Raw genomic sequence first — 15,478 nt, 5'->3', positions numbered from 1 at the left:
GCATAAACCTGTATGCATTTCTCTGCTCCATATTTAAGTCATTCCACTATTCATCCAAAACCTCATCAGAACAGATAATAAACCACTTCAGGAACAGATGTGCCACTTATTCATCTCGTTCTATAATGATAATGAAGAAAATTTAATCTGGAGTGTCTATGGAAGATGATCTAAAAGACAGATTGGTATGAATAATAAAGACACTACACAAGAATTTAAAAACTGACATGAAAAGGCAATCATTAAGTACTCTACAACGCTGCCTTTGATATAGTCCAATGATGTATAAAAACAAGCACCTCTTGGGTGTTGGACTCCACAAGGAGCTACTGTTTCTGCAGATGTAAATGCTCTAAATTGCTTTTACTTTAAAAAAGTATAAAAGATAATTTCTCTTACAGCTGGAAGCAACATCTGACATTGCAAAATGCTGAAAACATGTTGAAGAGAGATGGGAGATTTCAGATACATTCAAGGTGAGTGGGACAACATGCATAGCTGGATATTTATCCAAAAAATAAGAAATTGCAGAGACAAGTGGAAATTTGTGAGGCCAACTTGCTCCGAAGAGCCATTTACCTCTCATTAGCTAGATATATATTTATCTGTTTCCTCGTATATGCTGCTATTGATTCCTGTCAATAGAAAAAAAATCAGGAATGCAGAACAGGCAGGAGGCACTTATTGTAGATGAATATTTGCAAAGCCTTTAATGGAGCTGCATAGCTACATGATTTCTGTTAACAGTCAAAAAGATCATTTAAAATCCCCAAAGTGTCTTTGAAGAAAAAAAGCCACTGCATTCAATGTTGGTTAAATGTCCTAGATTGACACCTGTCATCTATTTATTCCCAAAGCAAGAAAAGCACAAACCGTGCAGCACAAGCTCTCCAAGTGACGTATTAGGGGAGAAAAAAAAAAAAAAAAAGATGCTACTTGAAGGAGAGGGCATGGAATAGGACGTCATCACGATGGCCATAAAGTGTCACTAACTCAGAAGTTTACTCTGGCCACACACTAAGCACACGCAGTTCATCATGAGCACGTCAACCAGACTAGTGGGGAAAATCACCCTTTGGTTCTGCGGGAGAGGAGACCTCGGGCAGAGACGGGCGGGGGGGACACGGGCGCCTACAGCTACAGGTACAGAGTCATGCGCAGAGCCGTGCAGGAGAAATGGGTCCTGGAGTGGGGCTCTTGTCTTTCAGCTTCAGGGAAGTTAATGAAACCATTCGTGACAACACCAATGCAGAAAACAATGTAAAGCATGTGGATATGCTCAAGATCCTTCAAACTCCAGGAGAATTCCCTGTGCATTTGACCCCTGCCCAGACCAGACCACGTGCCCTAACGAGGACCAGGGTGTCAGGGGAGGGATCTTGCAGCATCACCCTCAGCAAACCCCGTGGCCCGACCTGCCCATGTCTCTGCAGAGCGCCGGCAGACACCGGGGCGGGTGGAGAAGGCGTTTCAGCTGCTTCTCCTTGCTGGGCTGGGGGAGGAGAAGCAGCTGGTTTGCTCCCTCCTGCTCTGCCTCACCAGGACCTGCTCGCGGCCACTGCTTTGCCTCTCAGCGGGAGCCAGACTTAGAGCTGAATCTTGTTAGCGAAAGAAAATGGAAAGGAAGCTTGGTGTGAATAGATATTCATCTCTGGAGAAGCCGCTACTGCAAATGACTTGCGTGCGCGCGCAGGACACTGTCCTTCCCCAAGGGCCCCATGTCTGCACGTCCCCTGGTGCTGTGCCCCTACACGTCCTCAGCTGACAGAGCCAAAGTTATTCCCTCTAGAAAATGACCCTGAGGGGAAACAGCCCCATAACAGTAAATCTTCTTTTTAGCAGTTTGTCAACAAAGGAGTACTGTTTTTAGCACCAAAACTATTGCCAGCCTCTTTCAGCATCTGTCACAACAGCAGCAGCTGACACTGCCACAAATTCTGGGTTAAGGAGTCAGGAAATAAAAGAGGATTTGAGAAGGCAATGTGGAAACTGGGTTTCTCTTTTATGTCAGGTCCTTGAATCTGAACCAGCAGGAGCAGGTGAGGGGAAGGATCCAGCCCCGTGCACATGGGTCTGAGTTCCCCGTGGAGCTGGGCGCTGTGGCTGCAGTAACCGGGGTTTGCTAAGGCAGAGTTCCTTCACCCTTTGTTGCTTCCTTACCAAATTTGGGGCCAAATCCTGGATTGCGAGCTTTCTTTCAGTTTTCCTATTAATTTTGGTGGAACTAGGGTTTGCTTTACTTGACTGAGCTCTTATCTTAGCAGACACATGTCCGAGTCAGGGTGTCCCCCTTGCTTTAGCTGTTTACCAGAACAGGACACACAGCCAGATCCGTGTGGGCTCAGACTTGGCATGTAGGAGCTCAAATAAATCGACAGAGTTTAGCTGTCTGTACCTGTGCCCGCCTCTTGGCCAGGAGAAGACACTGGGGTTCCTGGTCTGCCTCCTGGTCTGCCTCCTGCAGTCCCAGGTCAGTTGTGGCAGTGGTCACTTTTCAACAACGGTTGTCAGGGATCACACTGATGGGTTGAGGTGGCTTTAAACCCAAGAGAGAGACAAGTAAGAAAGCCATTACCTGGGACTACTTGATGCTTCTTGTCCCTGACCCAAGTGAAGCCCGTTGCCCCCAGCCAGCAGCATCAAACTCAACTTTGCTGGAGATGTGGAGAGCCACCAACATTTTTTAGTTTCCTTGGTGATCACTGTCAGATCTGAAACACCAAAATGAAATGAAAATAGCAATGTATCAGAATTAGTTATCTACATTCATATTAATTATATACCTTCTCTAACACCTAGCCTTTCATGGAGCAGATTTTAGTACTTTTTGCTAGATCTCTGCTTCTCAAGGACTAGTGTGAATTGGTCAAAAGGATAAGTATTTAATCTTCTAGTGATAGAGCAGACATTTTAATAGTGAGATTGTTTTATTCTTAGGATAACTTCAGTGAGGGATATACATCTTCCCAAGGACGAATAATTACTTGAGCAGCCCGCAGCAATTTGTCAATGAGAATGACCCTGAGACCAGTTAAAGTTCATAAGGTGCAACATGAGTCACCATTAGAAAATAACAGAACTATTTCTTTCAATGACACAAGGTGAAAATTCAATAGCAAATTGGTATGAAAATTCATGACCCAAGCTAAATCAGAGATGAGCAAATGAAGGATTACAGTTGTTGCTCATTTAGGAAGCAAATGTGAGACTGTATTTTGGGTGCTTGAGAGGAAACTTGGTATCTTTGGTAACATAGATATAAAGGAAGAAGATCCAAATGGTTGTCATTTATTACTGTAGCCGTGGAACTTGGAAAGGCAATGAATAATCCCAGAAAGCATTTTAAGGACTCCACTTTTAAAGAGCTGGTGGCTCAAAAGCAAACAGTCTCATGGTCCAGCAGCCATCAGAGCACACCACTGCGCAGTGCATAATGCCAGAGAAGCTGTAGAAAGTGCACGTGAGTGCACAGGATCACACAAGGTCTGTTCACCCACCCGACGTACACTCCGTGCTGCCAAACATTGACATTGACTTGTGATGCGGCTCAGATGAGGACTCTCCCTCCTGACACAAGTAGGCATGGTGTTGGCAGGACACCCCGCTGCTCCATCCCACAGCCTTCCTGCCTGGAGACTGACCTACAGCTCCTGCTCTCCTCCACCTCCGTGTGTCACCGATGGGAGATGGCAGGGATGGACAAGTGTGAAGCAAGCGACCCCTCGGGGCCGTTTTCCAGCTCCATGCTGGCAGCAACACAGTCCCTGATATTTTGGTGCTGGACATGGGGATCTGCTGCGGTACGGCTCGCCCCCTTCCCAAAGATCTGGGCAGGGTCTTCCCAGCTTTCCAGCAGCTCATCCCTCGTGCGGGAGGAGCACGAGGGGAGCAGGAGAGCCATGGTGGGGTGAGTGCAAAGTGCAGCCGCATTTTACAGAACTGCACTGTAAAACCTTTCGGTGCTGTGACAGAGCAAGCGAATATGGGGACTGATCAAATATGTACTCTGATGGATTACACACAATCTTAAATATTATAGGAGAATGTATTTCATCTAGACAGGAAACTTTAAGCAGGACACAACAGACGTTTTTCTTACAATATTAACAATTTACCATCTGAACTTTATCTCCTCCTTGGATAATAACCACTAGACACTGGGTAAAGGAACAATTGATTTAAGATCTCAATCAAAAGAAAGCATTCCTCTTATCTGTATAGCCAAGCAATGAAGTAACAGTCATCTGGGGTTATTGTACATTTGTCAGTCCATTAAAAGCATAGACTCACGATCTATATATGGAATGTAAGACATTTGCGGAAATGACTCCTGCAAAAATCTTTCATGGTTAAGAGCTTGCAATCTCGGCCTTTCCCTTGATTTCCACAACGTTTACTAAAAAGGGCAAGGGAAAAAACAGATAAGTTTTATATTTCCTACACTCAAACTTTCTTCACTCCTTCCACATGCTTTTGCTTGATAATTTAATTGCTGTTCTGTCAAGGAGCGATATGGCGCAGGAGGTACTCTTCCTCCTGTCCCTCTGCAGTTAGTTGGGATATCCTCACCCACTTTGGTGTAAATGCAGGGAACTTCTTCTATGGGTTTGGAAATAAGACCACAGCACCTTAGTACTAATTGGAGTTGTGTTATTTTGTGTTCTAAAATATTTGCCGCCGTGAATTTATCAGTGACCGATTCCTGACAAAGAATGGTAGTCCAATGTGCTGGGCAAACCACTTGCAAACAAATTGGAGGAGTGTCTGACGTGGCTCTTTTCAATCCTACTCAGCTGCTGGACACGGAGGAGGAATTCATCACAACGTTACAAATAAGAAAAGCACGTCAAGTTTATATGGCATGCCCGACCCTGAGTGCGAATGCAGTGTGAAATGCACAAACTAATGATGAATGACTGATTTCAAACAAGACCAATTTGCTAATGATTTTTTCTCCACATTCTGCCATCTCTCGTAGACTATATACTGATGTGAGGCAGAGATGTCAAATCCAAACTATTCTGAGTCTTAAATCACAGTTTGCTCATTGACAAAATGAAGTTTCCAAATCCATTTTTCTTCTTAAACTTATTTCTAGCAATTATTTTAAGACACATCTTACAATCTGTGCACCCTCAACTGATCTTATCTAGGATTTCCAAAGCAAGGCCCTTGCTATCCAAGGTTTGCTCTACTCTCAATGGATGATGCGCTGTTATCAATCAAATCTGCATTATTACTGATCTAGGCCAGCAGTTATAAGAGCAAATATTGGTTCCAGGTGTTTCATCAGGGCAATACATATGCCATATTAAATACAGTAAGTCCTGCTAAAACACTATCTTCTTTAAAAGCTATCTTGAGTGGAAAAATAGCCGTGCTTAGTAGGCAAATGCGTTGGTGTACCAACAGTTTCAATGAATTTTAAGGATTTCTCTAAATAAATTAAGAATGACATGAAAACAGAAATAACCATTAAAAGAAAGATCACGGTGTGCTTCAGTCTGTGCAGAGCTTACCAGCAAGATACCCTGTGCACGTGTTGGACTGCAGAGCTACAGCCACTGTGCTAAAGTGGATGAAACCATGCCCGCAGCCTTCATTACATTGGGTTTAACTTCCACCAAGCTTATGCTGCCACTAAACAGCCCTAAAGGCAGATGCCGACCATACACACACACACACAGCTCCTTACCTCCCCTGGCACATGGAGGTTCTGCTGCCCCGTCACCCCGTGGATGCTGCTGTCTCCCGACTGGGGGAGGGTATGTCCACCCCGGAGCCCTCTCCCTCCTCTGCGCAGTCTCCATGCTACTGGACAAGGGGCCCCCACAGAGGTCTTCATCTTCTTCCCCAGATGCCGCTCAAGGAGAAATGATGGCAATGGGCAGAGATGCCATCAACACCATCCCGTCGCACAGGCCTCAGCGTGCGATGCACTCGCCCAAACAGCACCAAACTTTCGGCAGGTCTCCTGCACGGCACGGAGCGAGGTGGCTGAGGAATCTGGTGCAAGTCATGTTTATTTTTAACATGACTGTTCTGCAAAGATAATTGAGTCAAGCTGAATGCACGGCGCACTGGTTGCATTTCTATTCCAGTTACCATGGTTGCTAATACTTAAAAAACTGCCTGAGAAAGGAAGAATTGTTCTGCCCATGCTGGGAAATGTCTCCCTGGCTCGTTCCTGCCCACATAGTGCAGCGATGCTGCTGGTCTCGCTTCAGATGTGCAAGCTTGGGGAGATCTGCCTCGCCGGGTCTGGCAGATGGAGCTCGGTTTCTCATGGTTTATCACTGCACTGGCAGAACAAATCTGCTCACCTCTACTTTGGTTTTACATAGGGAGAAATCTCTTTTACTATAGCTGCCAGTAGGCATCCGTGGGAGCAGAGAAGTGCATTTTCAGCCCAAAAACCATTCTGGTGTATTTGATCTGAGCCAGCACCAGCGTGCAGTACCAGGTAGACGAGAACAAGGCAAAAGCCTGGAAGAGCAAACCAAGTGCAGACTCAATCCATGCTCCATTAAGCCCAAGGCACTTCTATGATAAGCAGATAACTCTCCAAGATTTAAAAAAAAAAAAAAAAAAAAAGTGGACAGAGAACAGGCATTTCTGTCTCTGGATTATGATATGATATTAAATATGATGGATTTGAGCTGTTTAATAGCGTGAGCCTTTGTCTTAGTCCTGTTGCTAAGCAGGGGTAGCTCGGCAGCAGCATCTCCCTTCCCAGCCATGGGCTCAGCCATGCCTACAGCTGTAGGACGTACCGCCGGCTCCCCCAGCCCTGTGCCAGGACCCCCACCCATCGTCATGGTGGGTCTCGTCTCCCCGGTGCTATGGTCTGTGCATGGGATGGACCTGGTTCACCCCGCTCACAGCAGGCACCACCGACAGCATATATGAGATCCCTCTGGCTGCCAGTCCCCTTCAGTATTCTCCATAGCTCAGAGCAATAAAAAAATATTGAATCAATACGAATTTGAAAAGTGTTTTTGACTCCAGTTCTGCTGCAAATCCTCCAGCAGGTTGATTTCCCTCTGGCTCTCTGCCTCCCCACATCCACGTGAGGATTCCCTACCTACAAAGAACTAAAACAAAATGTCACACAAAAAAATACTCGAACCCTGTGGAGTTTAATTTCACAATGAATTATGCATTATCTATCAGGCAAAACAATTAGCTGAATCACTAACTCTCTAAAACGGTTTCAGAATCAAAGGGACCTTGGTTCAGTTTAACTTCATTTAGGAGACTCAAAATAGGGTTTAATCCCAGTTTAGTTAAATTCATGCCTATGTTCACTTGCATTCACTTCTCTGAGCACTTCCATGAAGATGTTTCCCCTTGTCCAAATGGCACCTTGCCCGGGAAGTGTAACTGGTGAGATCTCACCATCAACACCAGTTTCTCCTTTCTACGAGTTTGAGTGAAGTCCTTCAGCAGGAGGTGCCGGGGAAGCCTCACTCCTCGTGGCTGGTGGGGGGTTGCTGCCCAGGTCAGAACACGAAGATGCCCAGCCGCGAAGAGGAGGAGCCGGGTGGCCTCGTCCCGCCAGGGACCTGCACCGCTACGGGACGGGGCTGCCACGGGACGGGGCTGCGGGCGGGTTCTGCGGCACATCTCCCGGAGCAGCCTCCCAGCAGCTCCCACTGCGGCACCGGGAGGTGACAGGAATGAACCAGGGACCAGGAAGTGAGGAAGTCACCAGAACAAATAAATATTTGTTGCCCATCTGATCATCCGGCAAAACACTCCATGTTCCTCCATGGGAATTGTTAATTCTTTTGCTAACATTTCGATGAAAATTGTTATATCCAGGAAAAAAATCTTTCTACTGAAATAGATTTTTCCTGTTTTCATAAAAAGCATTTTGATCAGCTCTTCCTAGGCACCTTGGCATGCCATTCCCTGCTGTCATTCTTAGACCTAATTATTTAAATGCCTAAGCAACCATTTGGAAACCACTGCTCTGGAGGCACTGTTATTTTTCCTCTATTTTCTGGTACACGGCTGACCAGAAGGCATCATTGCATGTGGTAAGCTGCAACCACACCTGTGTTTAGATATTTGAATCCTACTATCACAAAATAATAAATTGGAAGAGGTCTCAAAATATATCCGAGGCAAGACACTGTCCTACATCTGTGCTACTCTTTGAGCTTCTGCAATGAACACTTCTTAATATTCCTGTCCATCTGTCCCCAAGCTTCACATTCTCATTCTGTGGTTTTTTTACTGAAACTGTTAAAGAAAAGATAATACATGTTTACATTCCACAGTGTCACCTGGTGCTCCAGGACAGCAGTTCACCTCCGATCAGACCCCGTAGTTCTGCAGCACATCATTCCATACACAGCAGGTTTGGCTGGGAAGTATTTTGTCCCTGCAGTCTCGAGAGGTCAGTTCAGACTTCACAGTGGTTCCTTCTGGCTTATGAGTCTGCCAACAGAGAAAAAAAGCAATAAGAATACTCGGGTCATTGACATTTCAGTGAAAAAGTGTTGTGAGATTAAGACTCACCTGGCTCTACTCTTTCCTACTAAATGGGTATCTGGTTTATTGCAAACTATTCATAGAGTTATCCATCATTCCTCACAAAATTTGGTACGAATTCATGTGAGAAGTCATTACAATATTCACCTTTCATTATTCTCCTGTCTTTATGCCCATTCAACCCAGATGCAGAAATAATGATGCCAGCACCAATGAACGAGCAACGTCACGGGACGAGGTGGCCACGACCGGGGGACACGTGCCAGTGGGTCCGGGGGAAGGCGAGGACAGGAGGCAACGTCTCGTCTGTACACATAATCTGCTCTGTCTCAATTACACAGTTCACAGGCATCTAATAGCCCAGTAATGACACGCTGAGAGGAACTGGCGAGTGCTTACAGACCACTACACCAGCGGAATACCAAGACGGAGCGGGGAGCTGCCAGATCAGCCGGGGCTGAGACTCGGGTGGAGGGTTTTGTCCCTGGCCGTTTTTGCTCAGAAATGCTCCCCGCTAATGTCACTCATGAAAAACCCAAGAACAGTAGAAACAGGTGGGGACAACGCTGTCTCCTCCCTCCTGGCACCAGCAGAGCCAGCAGTGCTGGACCCCCAGACTCGAGGCTGGGCTGGAGGCCGGGCATCCTCCGAGCCGCCCGCCAGAGCTTTAGACCTGCTTGTTTGACTATTATTTTTAAGCTTGTTTGAGCAGAGGCTCCATTTTAGAGAGCAGTGCTCCCTGGCCAGCTCTGTGGAGAAAAGAGACATTGACGTCTCTCTTCAGACATTTTGAGATATAAAAAACAAGTTATGAATAATATGAAATTCCACTGGCGATGTGCATGATGTGCACAAGAAGCACGGGAGAATGGAGGGCACTTGAGAGCCAGGTCACAGAAAGTGCTCCACGTGCAGCATTTCTCATGAGGAGATCAAATAGTGCTTTAGTAAGGACTTATAAATATTAATCCAGCACCTGTTTCAATTACTGTCACCTGCAGGAGCAGTCATGCTCGGTGTGCGTGGTGACACAGAAAGGGAGCAGCTCGTGACAAGTCTCCCATGTTTACTTTTATGCTCTTTTGTAGGATTGCATGGGATTCTTTTTTAATTGGCACTCCAGGGTAAAAGCAAGGGTAATCTAATCACAGGCTGAAGAAGGTAAGGCTTCGTCATTTAGCAGATGTGCAGCACATCCTCACAAAGAGGAGAAGAAGGGCTTGGTGGGTACCGGAACTGAAGGAGGGGACCTTCTTCATACATATGCCTGTATCTAGAAGTACCTTTGGCTACTTGAATTATTCAGACTTGCCAGCATATTACCTTGCAGTAAGTACCCTCCCACATAGAGGAAAATGCAGCAGGTATTAAATTTTGTTCAGAGTCAATATAGAATTTATTGCTACCCCGTGAGACACTGCTCTGTTACTGGCCAGAGACTGAACACAGGTTACAGCTCTTTACAAATGCTACTCTTCTGTAATAGAGAAATTACATTTTTGGGTAAAGGGCAATCCATTCAGTTCTGCCCACCTGAAAACTTACAGTGCTTGAAAGCGAGCGACTATATTTCAACTGATCCTGAAACCTTCCTTCTCCCAGGGTGTCCAAATTGAATTCTGCCACAGAATGTGAAATGAGCTGGCACGGGCCGAGCAGCGTCCTGGCCATGTGCCCCCAAACCCGCTCCTCCGTCAGGCACCGACTTCTCCCTCGCACCCAGCACAGTTCTGCACACCCCGCTGGAGTTCCGATGCTGACAAATAGCGATGACACAGCTGAGGAGTTTAAAATACAAGGGGAAGAGATAGAAAATAGCCACAACACATTTACTGTCAAATAAGCTTAAAGTGCTTTTATAACTGTTACTCACATCATGAGATACGGCTGTGGTACAGTGATAAACACATCCAACCATTAAAATACTATGTATTTGCTTTTTAAGTCACCTCCAAGTGTTTCGGTGCAGAAAACTCATACAGTGCCATTGTGCTGTACCACATCCGAGCACCTGCACCTCCCGAGTGCTTTTGCCCCCACAGCAGTGGCGGGGAGGTGGTACCGGCTCTCGCAGATGAAGAACGGAGACCCACGAAGAGGCTTCCCAAGGTCACAGGACAGGCTGGGCAGAACGGAGACCTGCTCCAGCATCTCCTGGCTCCAGCAGAACCCCAGACTTGCTGGACCCTATTTCATCATGAAGATGCTGGAGCTTTGTAACGAGGCACCAGGGCGAGCGTTTCAGAACAACCCAAGTCAGGGAGCGAGGAAAGAACACACTGTAGGAAACAGGTTTCTGGATGATAACTTGACATTAGTTGATATTCTATATGATCTCTGCTTTTTCTCTCTCCCTTTTCTCTATCCCTCTTATTCAACCAGGACCCACGTGCACCAGGGCGAATAAGAACACCGTGGTTTTAGGTATTTCAGTGTTTCAGTCTATTACATGGGTATCTTGGGACCGAAATCCAGATGTTCTCACTCTCATCTTCCCCTTTTTGTTTCTGCCTTCCTGCTTCAGCCAGATGGACCTCAGCTATTCCTTGAAGCTATATTCAGTTTCTGATGTATTTTCCATGAGCAAAGGGGAAACTTCTTTTTTTTCTTCCATCAGCAATTTTCTAGAGTAAATAAGAAAAGGAAATGGAAAACCTCGTAGGAAGTCCCAGGCTGCTGAGGCTTTTTAAATGGGCTCAGAGCTCAGGCAGGAGGCAGATTAATCAGAAAACAGACATGTTGAGCCGGTGCAGAAGATGACATTTCAGGGCTAACGTAAGGAAGAAGGATTAATTGAGTGAAGGGACTAAGAACAAGAGAAGCCTGAGCGTGAACCAAAAGGTACAGGAGAGTCAGGATGTGACAGCACCGAGACTATTCAACAAAATTAAGTGCAGCCGTGGAAAAGATTTCCTTTGGATGAACACTGTGATCTCATTCTAATGTGCTTGTGAGAAATCATAGATGATTAATTGGATCATTTCCATATCCTGCTCCTAAGTGAGGTACTTAAAGGAAAGCGTGTTTCTGCTGCTGCCTGACCTACAAACACAGGGTGTCAGCCGCTCCAGAGAGCTTCAAGATGAAAAAGGATGCAGTGATGAGCAGCACGTGTTAGAGAGACAGGCAAACCAGGTAATAGCCCCCGTGTCCCCTGAACTACATCCCATTCCTCAAGCTAACACTTTAAAAATGTATCACATGGAAATGTACCCCTCATTTAACAAAAATAAATAACTAAAGTCAAATAACAGGTTGCTGTCGACAGAAAGCAGCACTTGCCAAATATAATGATGCCTTTTCATGCAGTGTTAGTGCTCCAGAACAGTTAATCTTTGCTCAATGGGCCTTTTACCCTAAAAATATTTAAGATACATTGCAGTGCTTTCTCCACCGGGAAACCTACATGCAATACTACAGCCATCAGAACTGAGTCTCACATCTCTCTGTCATTTCCCCCCTTTCATTTGCCTGCAAGAGCTGCAAGGTAGAGCCAAAAAAAGAAAAGGAGGAACAGAAAAGCTTCTGCCGCCCGGGGCGCAGCCTCGCTCCTCGTGGGCGCTGCAGTTCTGCTCCACGAACAGCTGGTTCCTCCTTAACGCCTCATTTACTCCCGATTACCAACAGTGTACCGCCTTGTATAACTTTAGCCCCAAATATTTGGTTTTCCTGGGGCTGGAAGCTGCCATTCAGAGCTACTAAAAGCTGGTTTCCACGTCCTCTCATTCTACGTAATTGTATTACTCATGAATAAGCAAAAGGAGGGGCTTGCTCCTATCTAAAACCAGGCAGGTCAGCAAATGTTTCACGATAGGCGTGGAGACAAGCCGTCAGTGTGATTTTATCAGGTGCTGGGAAATCTGGAGTGTGCTTAAATAGCTACTGAATTGGGTGGTCTCGGAGCCCAACGTACAGCCGCCTTCTCGTGGAGGGTTGTTGGTTCCCTGAGCCAGTCCGGGAGGGATCAGCTTCCCAGAGACAAATACCCCGAGATCTGAACTGAAAAGGTGCGGTTTCAACACGTGTGTCATTCTGAAAACCCACCCATCAATCCCTGACTTCATTCCAGTTTCTCGGCATCGCTAATTTGTTCTGAAGCTGCCATTGATTTACTGCTCGATTTCTGAGTGGTTTGAAGAGTTTTTCCCCAGCATAAATGCTACTTATTTGAAGTAGAAATTGAATCTGATGGGAAAACTTCTTTTAATTTGCAAAAACAGAGAGGACTAAAAGGGGCAGAGAAAAAACAACCTCCTCAAACCTCCAACTGACAATTTTTGACATAGCAATGGTACAATGGCAGTTTCTGTACTGACTTAAAGAAAAAAAAAATGAAGCCACAACACCTTCCCAACCCTTGCATCGCTGAGACGTGTTGAAAGGACCTCCCGAAGAGTTCCCAGCGCGGAGCATCGTGGTCTGGCTCAGGGGGTTCACGAGGCAAGTGCTGGTGGTACAGGAGGTTACGCTCACTCGGGTCCGGTGCGGGGTTTGGTTCTGTGTGTTTGCAGCGCACGGTTCGAAACGCACTCACTCCGACCTTGGAGGCTACATCACCTATGGCAATTTTAAAACGCTTTATGAACAAAGTAAACCTTGACACCATCTCCCCTTTTTGCTCTTCCATACGTGATCCAAGGCAGCTGAGTACTCACCTTCTAAACACGAGGGGGAGAGGGAAAGGCTCCGTGTCCCCGTGTCCTGCTCCCGGCCATCTCCAGTGAGACGGGGCAGGTTGCAGATCTCCAGATCTCTGACCTCAAGTCGTACTTTGACCCATCAGCCCAAACCGGAGCTCTGCACCTTTCCCAGCGTTTCCGAACCAGGTTACCCTCTCTTGCCGACTGCTGCCGCACCGCACTGCCGTGTGCTCGCGTTCTCTGTGCGGATGGAGCAGGCTCGCGGAACCAATTCCACCGTTACCACGCGAATAGCACTGTATCAAAATATAGTAACGAACCAGCTCTGAAACGAATTAATGTGGTTCTCATCTGAAGTGTGCAGAGACACCTTACTGTGTCATTTTCCATTAAATACACAGCATTTCTCTTTGCTGAATTTATTTGCCATTTATCCGTGTCTGTACATTTGCATTCTTTGTTGTTGCATTATGTTTGCAATGAATTTTCATTTGTACATTGTAGAGGAATCTTTCGGTCACCACACAAATGCTGCTTCTTGTTTCCTCATCCAATAACTCAAAAGCAGAGGCTGTGATTTTCAAGTGTAAAGGAAAACGATGGTTTTGAAGATTGTGTTCTGTGCAGAATATTTCAAAGTACGTCGTTTCTTCCACCGTGAGATCCTTCATCATTGGTTTCTTCTTTCTATCAATAAGCTGTTACCAGTAACGCTGAAATTTAGATTCCTGGGTGAGCATTACAAACCTAGAAGGGAAATGCCTTGAACTGCTTTTCCTTGGAGTTCCCCACTGCCTGCCATTCCCAGAGGAGAAGGACGTTGCCATTGCACCCCCTTGGCCCCTTCGGCCAAAGCACCGCGCCAGCTCTTTGGCAAAGAGGCACCTGGCACGGGGGGCTGGGTGCAAGTCAGCCGGAGGAATGGATACGGACAGGGACGGGGGAGACGCAGAGCAGGGACGGAGCTGGCAGCCAGTGAGCAGCTCCGTCTCCTGCTGTGCTGCATATTGTGATGGCTCACTGTTCCGGAGCTAAAATTGCTGTTTTGGATACCGTTAGCTTCCAGAGTTGAAGATAGGACTAATTATGAATAACAGACTGTACTGTTCTTTTATCACAGGTTTTTGATTAGCATGAGACATTGTCTTTGGATATTCCCTGTGCCAAATTATCCTTTCAATTACTGAAGCCGACATCCCAAGTACTTACAACCAGTTGTTCTTGTTGAAGGAGAACAGAAAGAAAAGGATACAAAATAAAATTCAGTTCTTCTTCAACTCCTGCCCAACACTCCTGCTGGCATCATTCAAGTCTTGCCTCTCCCTACAGTGGGAAGTGAAAAAGCTTACTAACACTTGATTTTTTATTACAGCTTTTCACCTTTGAGGCCAAAGCAGGGCTCTGACCTTCACAACATATGACTGAATGCTAAAGCAAGACACGCTTTAAGTCAAACAAATAACGTGTAAATCCACGGCAGCCTGCGCATCGGAGGCAAGAGGGGATTGCAAAGGCAAGAACAGGTTAGAAAGGGTTTTTTGCAGAGGGCAGCGCATGAACCTGTTCTGCTGCTGCCAATTCTGCAGCAAAACCCCACAGGGACGGGGCTCCTGGGAGACCTGGAGCAGGGGCTCAGCAGCAGAAAGCTGCTCTCGCACCACCCCGCTCCTCTGCCCCGGGGGCTCGTCCCAGCCCGGGCGGGTGGCTGCCTCTCTGCACCACCATGGAACCACATCTCTGCCCCACCATGGACCCACGTCTCTGCCCCACCACGGGCCGATATCTCTGCCCCACCAAGGACCCACGTCTCTGCCCCCACCATGGACCCACGTCTCTGCCCCACCATGGGCCAACATCTCTGCCCCACCATGGACCCACGCCTCTGCCCCACCAAAAGCCCCCATCACCCACACCCTGCCACAAAAGCAGCCCTGTGTCAGCCTTTACCCCTCCAGAGGACTGAAAGTAGGTTAGATTAAATCTGGTGGACCAGATTTTGGTCACCTTAAAAACAACAACAATCCCCCCCTTTTCCCTCGCAGCCCTCCCACACACACATCTGCCATGCTTAAACTGGAAAATTAAATCACTTTTCCACTCAGCTGGCAGGAGTCAGCCGATAACTCATGAGAACAACAGTGTTTCAGAACAAATTAACCCCTTCAGTGATGCGGCTGAAGGCAGAGGCAAGAGGGCTGGGGGGTCCCCTCGGCACCACGGTGGTGGCCGCCGGGTCTGTCCCTGCTTTGGGGCAGTGGTGGGGAGGGCAGGCTCCGCAGGCCAGGCTGGAATGAGACAAACAGCAAAGTCCATGCGGAGCAGAGCGATTTCACACGGAC

At 46.8% G+C, this 15,478-nt stretch overlaps 1 long non-coding RNA gene across 1 annotated transcript; it reads right to left on the bottom strand.

Moving 5' to 3' along the window:
- Positions 1–2,574: 2,574 nt before the first annotated feature.
- Positions 2,575–13,383, bottom strand: LOC141749717 (uncharacterized). Its single transcript, XR_012589467.1, has 5 exons — positions 13,155–13,383; positions 12,846–13,075; positions 8,277–8,445; positions 5,696–6,042; positions 2,575–2,711 (listed from the first exon to the last, which is right to left on the bottom strand). It is a non-coding gene; the product is annotated as an uncharacterized LOC141749717 (long non-coding RNA).
- Between the last annotated feature and the right edge of the window lie 2,095 nt (positions 13,384–15,478).

This window comes from Larus michahellis, chromosome 11 (genome assembly GCF_964199755.1).
Source record: "Larus michahellis chromosome 11, bLarMic1.1, whole genome shotgun sequence".
NCBI classification, from domain to species: Eukaryota; Metazoa; Chordata; class Aves; order Charadriiformes; family Laridae; genus Larus; species Larus michahellis.
This window is presented reverse-complemented; position numbering and strand designations above follow the sequence as displayed.